The sequence below is a fragment of the Etheostoma spectabile genome, unplaced genomic scaffold, assembly GCF_008692095.1.
Source record: "Etheostoma spectabile isolate EspeVRDwgs_2016 unplaced genomic scaffold, UIUC_Espe_1.0 scaffold00018780, whole genome shotgun sequence".
Lineage (NCBI taxonomy): Eukaryota > Metazoa > Chordata > Actinopteri > Perciformes > Percidae > Etheostoma > Etheostoma spectabile.
Genome location: NW_022604459.1, coordinates 42,448 through 48,447, shown reverse-complemented (window position 1 = coordinate 48,447; position 6,000 = coordinate 42,448). Strand labels below are relative to the sequence as shown.

The following is a 6,000-nucleotide window of genomic DNA, read 5'->3' as shown; positions in this document are numbered from 1 at the left end:
ATAAGAGACTTTGGTTGTGAGCAGCTCTATGAACTGGCCACTAACTTTTCAGCCAACTGGACATCTTGACTGAAATTGCGAGGGTACAAGTTGTAAAATATTTGTCTGTGTGCAAATTAATAACTTATGTTGCTTACAATGGTAAAAAAAAAAACTAATACAAAGTTATGCTTAGGCTACAACACTGAAGTGTGAGTATTACACTAGTATAACAATGAATGGCTAATGTTGGGCTATGTGTTGAAAATGCTAGGGGCCTGAAGGGGTTATTTCCAATTTACTGGCAGGTTGCTCCTCTATGTCAGATCCTTACTCTGATTCAGGCTCAAACAGATACGGTTCAACACATAAAGTAACCATGCTATCTCCACCTTGGATCTTTTAGTGCGTGCTGTTGGTCATGTCCAATCAGGCCGCAGCTCATTTCAATATTCATGAGCAGACCCTATAAGACGGAACACCTCTCGTTTCAATCATGGTGAATTTAACAGGGTAGCATGAGGGCCAAAAAAACTGCAAAAACAACATTGTCCGCCAAACAAATGTTACATACCCTATCAGGAGACGTTAAGGAACAGCGTGATATACTCTATATAACCATTCTATTACCTCTTTAAAGACACCTCCTGCTTTTTCCAGTGATGGTGGTATAGTGGTGAGCGTAGCTGCCTTCCAAGCAGTTGACCTAGGTTCGATTCCCAGCCGTTGCATTAGTTTTCTTTGTGTGGTTACTTGCTTTATTTGTCAAGAAGTAACCAGAAAGGGTAATTGTCCAACCCGATTTTATAAAATATTAGATCTCTGTTATGGTAAAATAAGAGAGCATATCAATCAATCAAGCAGCCTCCTCACAAACAATATTGTATTATCTCATAGGTACTGGAAGCCATCCGTCTCCACCAATGTATCTCTTAGCATTTATTTTTAGTCTGTGTTACAAGATTTGCAGTGAACGTTGTATTACCTCCTGTGGTAATCTGACTGGTTGGGTTATAGAACGTAGTGGTAGACTAAGACCTCCTGTGACACAAACTAAGCGGTATGCTCTCTCTTTTATCAGACAGCACAACAAGCCCTTTAAGAATACATGTTTTACAGTTTATATTTTACTGGTAAAGTCTACTCCAAGGTGCTGGAAAGGAGGGTTCGGCCGATAGTCAAACCTCGGATTGAAGAGGAACAATGCAGATTCCGTCCTGGTCGTGGAACACGGATCAGATCTTCACTCTTGCAAGGATCCTGGAGGGAGCCTGGGAGTATGCCCAACCAGTCTACATGTGTTTTGTGGATCTGGAGAAAGCGTATGACCGGGTCCCCCGGGAGACACTGTGGGAGGTGCTGCGGGAGTATGGGGTGAGGGGGTCCCTTCTCAGGGCCATCCAATCTCTGTATGACCAAAGTGAGAGCTGTGTACGTGTTCTTGGCAGTAAGTCGGACTCATTCAGGTGAGGGTTGGCCTCTGCCAAGGCTGCGCTTTGTCACCAATCCTGTTTCTAATATTTATGGACAGGATATAGAGGCGTAGTTGGGGTGGGGAAGGGTTGCAGTTTGGTGGGCTCAGGATCTCATTGCTGCTTTTTGCAGATGATGTGGTCCTGATGGCGTCATCGGTCTGTGACCTTCAGCACTCACTGGATCGGTTCACCGCCGAGTGTGAAGCGGCTGGGATGAGGATCAGTACCTCTAAATCTGAGGCCATGGTTATCAGCAGGTAACCGATGGAGTGCTTTCTTCAGGTAGTGAGTGAGTCCTTACCCCAAGTGAAGGAGTTTAAATACCTTGGGGTCTTTTTCGGGAGTGAGTGGACTATGGAGCTTGAGATTGGTCGGAGAATCGGAGCAGCGGGTGCGGGTGCTTAGCCAGAAGTCAAAGCTCTCGATCTACCAGTCAGTGTTTGTTCCTACCCTCACCTATGGTCATGAAGGCTGGGTCATGACCGAAAGAACGAGATCCAGGGTACAAGTGGCCAAAATGGGTTTCCTCAGGAAGGTGGCTGGGGTCTCCCTTAGAGATAGGGTGAGAAGCTCAGTCATCTGAGAGGAGCTCGGAGTAGAGCCGCTGCTCCTTTGCGTTGAAAGGAGCCAGTTGAGGTGGTTCGGGCATCTGGTAAGGATGCCTCCGGGCGCCTCCCTAGGGAGGTGTTCCAGGCACGTCCAGCTGGGAGGAGGCCCCGGGGAAGACCCAGGACTAGGTAGGAGAGATTATATCTCCAACCTGGCCTGGGAACGCCTCGGGATCCCCCAGACGGAGCTGGTTGATGTGGCTCGGGAAAGGGAAGTTTGGGGTCCCCTACTGGAGCTGCTGCCCCCGCGACCCGATACCGGATAAGCGGATGAAGATGGATGGATGGATGGAAGGTGAAAGTACACAAGGAGGTGCTGTGGCTTAGTTGGTTAAAGTGCCTGTCAAGTAAACAGGAGATCCTGGGTTCAAATCCCAGCAGCACCTTGTCGTTGTAGCGATTACCTCAGTTTGCTTCATCATTGCTACACATTAAGCCCTTGTAGCAAATGAAAAAGGCATGTTACATTCCTACAAATACAATAGATTAATGCAGATTTAAGATGACACATGAAATGCAGAGCAATTAACCTTTAAGCTACAATATACACCTAGTTCATTTATCAGGGTTTGTGGTTCGGTTTATAGAAACAACCTCCTGTTATATTGTGTGATCATACATGAATTCGCGAGATCCCGTGGGTCCATGTGACTTCAGCTGTCAGTCATGGCCTGCAACAAATCCGGACCTGGTGGATGTTGACGAACTGTGGATCACAGAGCAGACACGAAGCAGAGTGGATCCGCAGCTGGTGGGAGTCAGGGGCAAGGCCTCCTGTGTGGCGTGAGCATGGCATTTCTGTTGCGTGGCATTTTCTTGGTCTTTGCACACCAGAAACGTTTCTGACGCAGCGCTGCTCCTATCCTTGTCTGTACACATGTATGTTTCTCATTGACATGTGATTCAATAACTTGTTAATTGTTACTTTGGACTTGTTCGGAAATGAATCAGATCATCTAAAGGGGGTGGATTAACTACCCACTTTACACCTGGAATACCCTCAAGATGTAAATGATCCTTTGGAACTGAAATGCCCGGGAATCCCCATCAGTCATTCAGAACTGCCCAAGGTACTTGTGAGATCGGCTTGTTGTTGTCTGATTGATGGTACTAACTGTAATGAAGTCTGTCAGGGCTCTGTAGAAGGTGCTGTAGCTTAGTGGTTAAAGCGCCTGTCTTGTAAACAGGAGATTCTGGGTCCAAATCCCAGCAGTGCCTGGTTATCAGTAAATGAAGTGTTTCCACATAGTTGCCGATACTTAACATGTGCAACCTGATTTTTTTAGATCACTAAAGTGACATGTGATGTTGTATTGTACCCTAACATTACATGTGTCCATGTAAAGCGAATAAAAGCTTTTTGTTGGAGGTGTTTTTGCAACTTTAGTGTGAAGATTATAAAGTTTTTATTATCATGAATTTCAGTCTTACCTTGGAAGCTTAGGGCTCCTGCACACTGCCTGCGTGGCGTGAGCGTGTCAGCTGAGGTTAGAATGCCTACCGTATTGGTCAATACTGTTAACATGGGAGGAATAAAAACAGACACGCCACACAGCAAACGCTATGTTGACTGTTGAGGAGGACTAAACTAGGACTGTGTTTTAAGCTTTCCATGGCTTGCCATGATAACAGCTGTTTTCAGTGTTGATGGAACATGGCCTGACCGGAGGGAGTGGTTAATGAACTTTGTGATGAGGGGACTTATGGCATGGAGGTTGGATTTTACCAGGGCTTTGGGGAAAGGGTCTCTCATCTCTCAAGGTCCTTGCATAGGACTTCTCTTGTTCCCGGCCCTGCTGGGTGAGAAGCTGACAGCGATGAAGATGGATCCCCCCCTCGTGTCCTGGATTGTTGACTACCTGACTGGCAGACCACAGTATGTGCGCCTGCAACACTGTGTATCAGACAGAGTGGTCAGCAACACCGGGGCCCCGCAGGGGACTGTCCTCTCTCCCTTCCTCTTCACCATCTACACCACAGACTTCAACTACCACACAGAGTCCTGCCATCTTCAGAAGTTTTCTGATGACTCTGCTGTGGTTGGATGTATCAGCGAGGGGGACGAGGCTGAGTACAGAGCTGTGGTGGGGGACTTTGTCACATGGAGTGAGCAGAACCATCTCCAGCTCAATGTGACAAAGACCAAGGAGCTGGTGGTGGATCTAAGGAGAGCCAAGGCAGCAGTGAGCCCTGTTTCCATCCAGGGGGTCAGTGTGGACATTGTGGAGGACTACAAATACCTGGGAGTGCACTTGGACAATAAACTGGACTGGGCCAAGAACACTCAAGCCCTCTACAGGAAGGGCCAAAGCCGTCTCTATTTTCTGAGGAGGCTGAGGTCCTTTAACATCTGCAGGACAATGCTGAAGATGTTTTATGAGTCTGTGGTGGCCAGTGCTATCCTCTTTGCTGTTGCATGCTGGGGCAGCAAGCTGAGGGTAGCGGATGCCAACAGACTCAACAAACTGATTCGCAAGGCCAGTGACGTCGTGGGGGTGGATCTGGACTCTCTGTCGGGTGTGTCAGAGAGGAGGACGCTGTCCAAACTACATGCCATCTTGGACAATGTCTCGCACCCACTCCATGGCTTGTTGCTCAATCACAGGAGCACTTTCAGTGACAGACTCATTCTCCCAAAATGCACCACAGAGCGCCACAGGAAGTCATTCCTGCCTGTGGCCATCAAACTTTATAACTCCTCCCTCTAAGTGTCTGACACACACACACTTAGAGAGGTTGAAACTGGACAATATTATCTGTATTATCTGTTTTGTGCAATAACACTGGCCTGACATGTGTGCAATTTCAAATACTACAATTATTATTATTATTATTATTTAACTTTTCACCATTCCAAATCCTTAATTATGTTCATTATGTAAATAATGTATAATAACATTCCTTTATGTAAATACCGTACGTATCCAATTCCTTATATTTCTTTATTTCTTGTATTTCTACTCTATTTATAATATTTGTGCAACTACAACACAGAGTTTCCCTTCGGGGATCAATAAAGTATTTCTGATTCTGATTCTGATTCTGGTAGGCCTGCCTATGAACACTGAGTCCTGAGGCGTCGCTCAACGACACGTCCAGCTGTTTTCATTTGCCGGAGTTCATAGGGGTCCCCTGCTGGAACGGCTGGACGAAGACGAATGGATGGAATCAACCCTGTTCATTAGCTCGTTGTATTCTTGCATGACAGGGTTCTCTGTAGAAGGCGCCGTAGCTTAGTGGTTAAAGCGCCTGTCTCGTAAACAGGAGATCCTGGGTCCAGTTCCCAGCAGTGCCTGGTTCTTACTAATGAAGTGTATGCATGTGATTCTTAACAGGTGCAACAGAATTACCAGTTGCCTGATTTTTCCAGAGCACAAAAGTGACATGTGATGTTGTCTTATAACATCATATGTGGCTGAAACAGTCTATACAGGGGACTTTAGATTCTTCTTGTTTTACAACAAGATTTATAAATCTGGACTTGTTACGACATAATATACTACGACTTTTTAGGAATATTTCGACATACTACAGTGTGACTTTTTATGTTTTTTTCGACATACTAAACAATGACTTTTAGGAATATTTCGACATACTATGACTTTTTACAACTTTTTTAGAATTTTTTGACATACTATAGTATGACTTTCATGATTTTTTTGTCATACTAAACTATGACTTTTATGAATTTTATACATGTTATACCATGACTTTTTAAGACTTATGATTTTTTTGACATACTATCCTACGACTTATGATTTTTTTGACATACTATCCTACGACTTATGAATTTTTTGACATACTATACTATGACTTTTATGAATTTTAGAAATACTATACTATGACTTTTATGATTTTTTTGACATATTATACTATGACTTTTATAAAGTTTTTGAAATACTATACTGTGACTTTTTATGAATATTTTGACTTACTAT

The 6,000-nt window shown here is 44.6% G+C and overlaps 3 non-coding genes across 3 annotated transcripts; all 3 read left to right on the top strand.

Annotated features, from left to right (window-relative positions):
• The first annotated feature begins 2,374 nt into the window (after nt 1-2,374).
• On the top strand, nt 2,375-2,448 carry trnat-agu (transfer RNA threonine (anticodon AGU)). Its single transcript has one exon. It is a non-coding gene; the product is annotated as a tRNA-Thr (tRNA).
• A 759-nt stretch (nt 2,449-3,207) lies between these two features.
• Nucleotides 3,208-3,280, top strand: trnat-ugu (transfer RNA threonine (anticodon UGU)). Its single transcript has one exon. It is a non-coding gene; the product is annotated as a tRNA-Thr (tRNA).
• Nucleotides 3,281-5,284: 2,004 nt separating this feature from the next.
• trnat-cgu (transfer RNA threonine (anticodon CGU)) lies at nt 5,285-5,357 on the top strand. The gene has a single exon. It is a non-coding gene; the product is annotated as a tRNA-Thr (tRNA).
• The last annotated feature ends 643 nt before the right edge of the window (nt 5,358-6,000 follow it).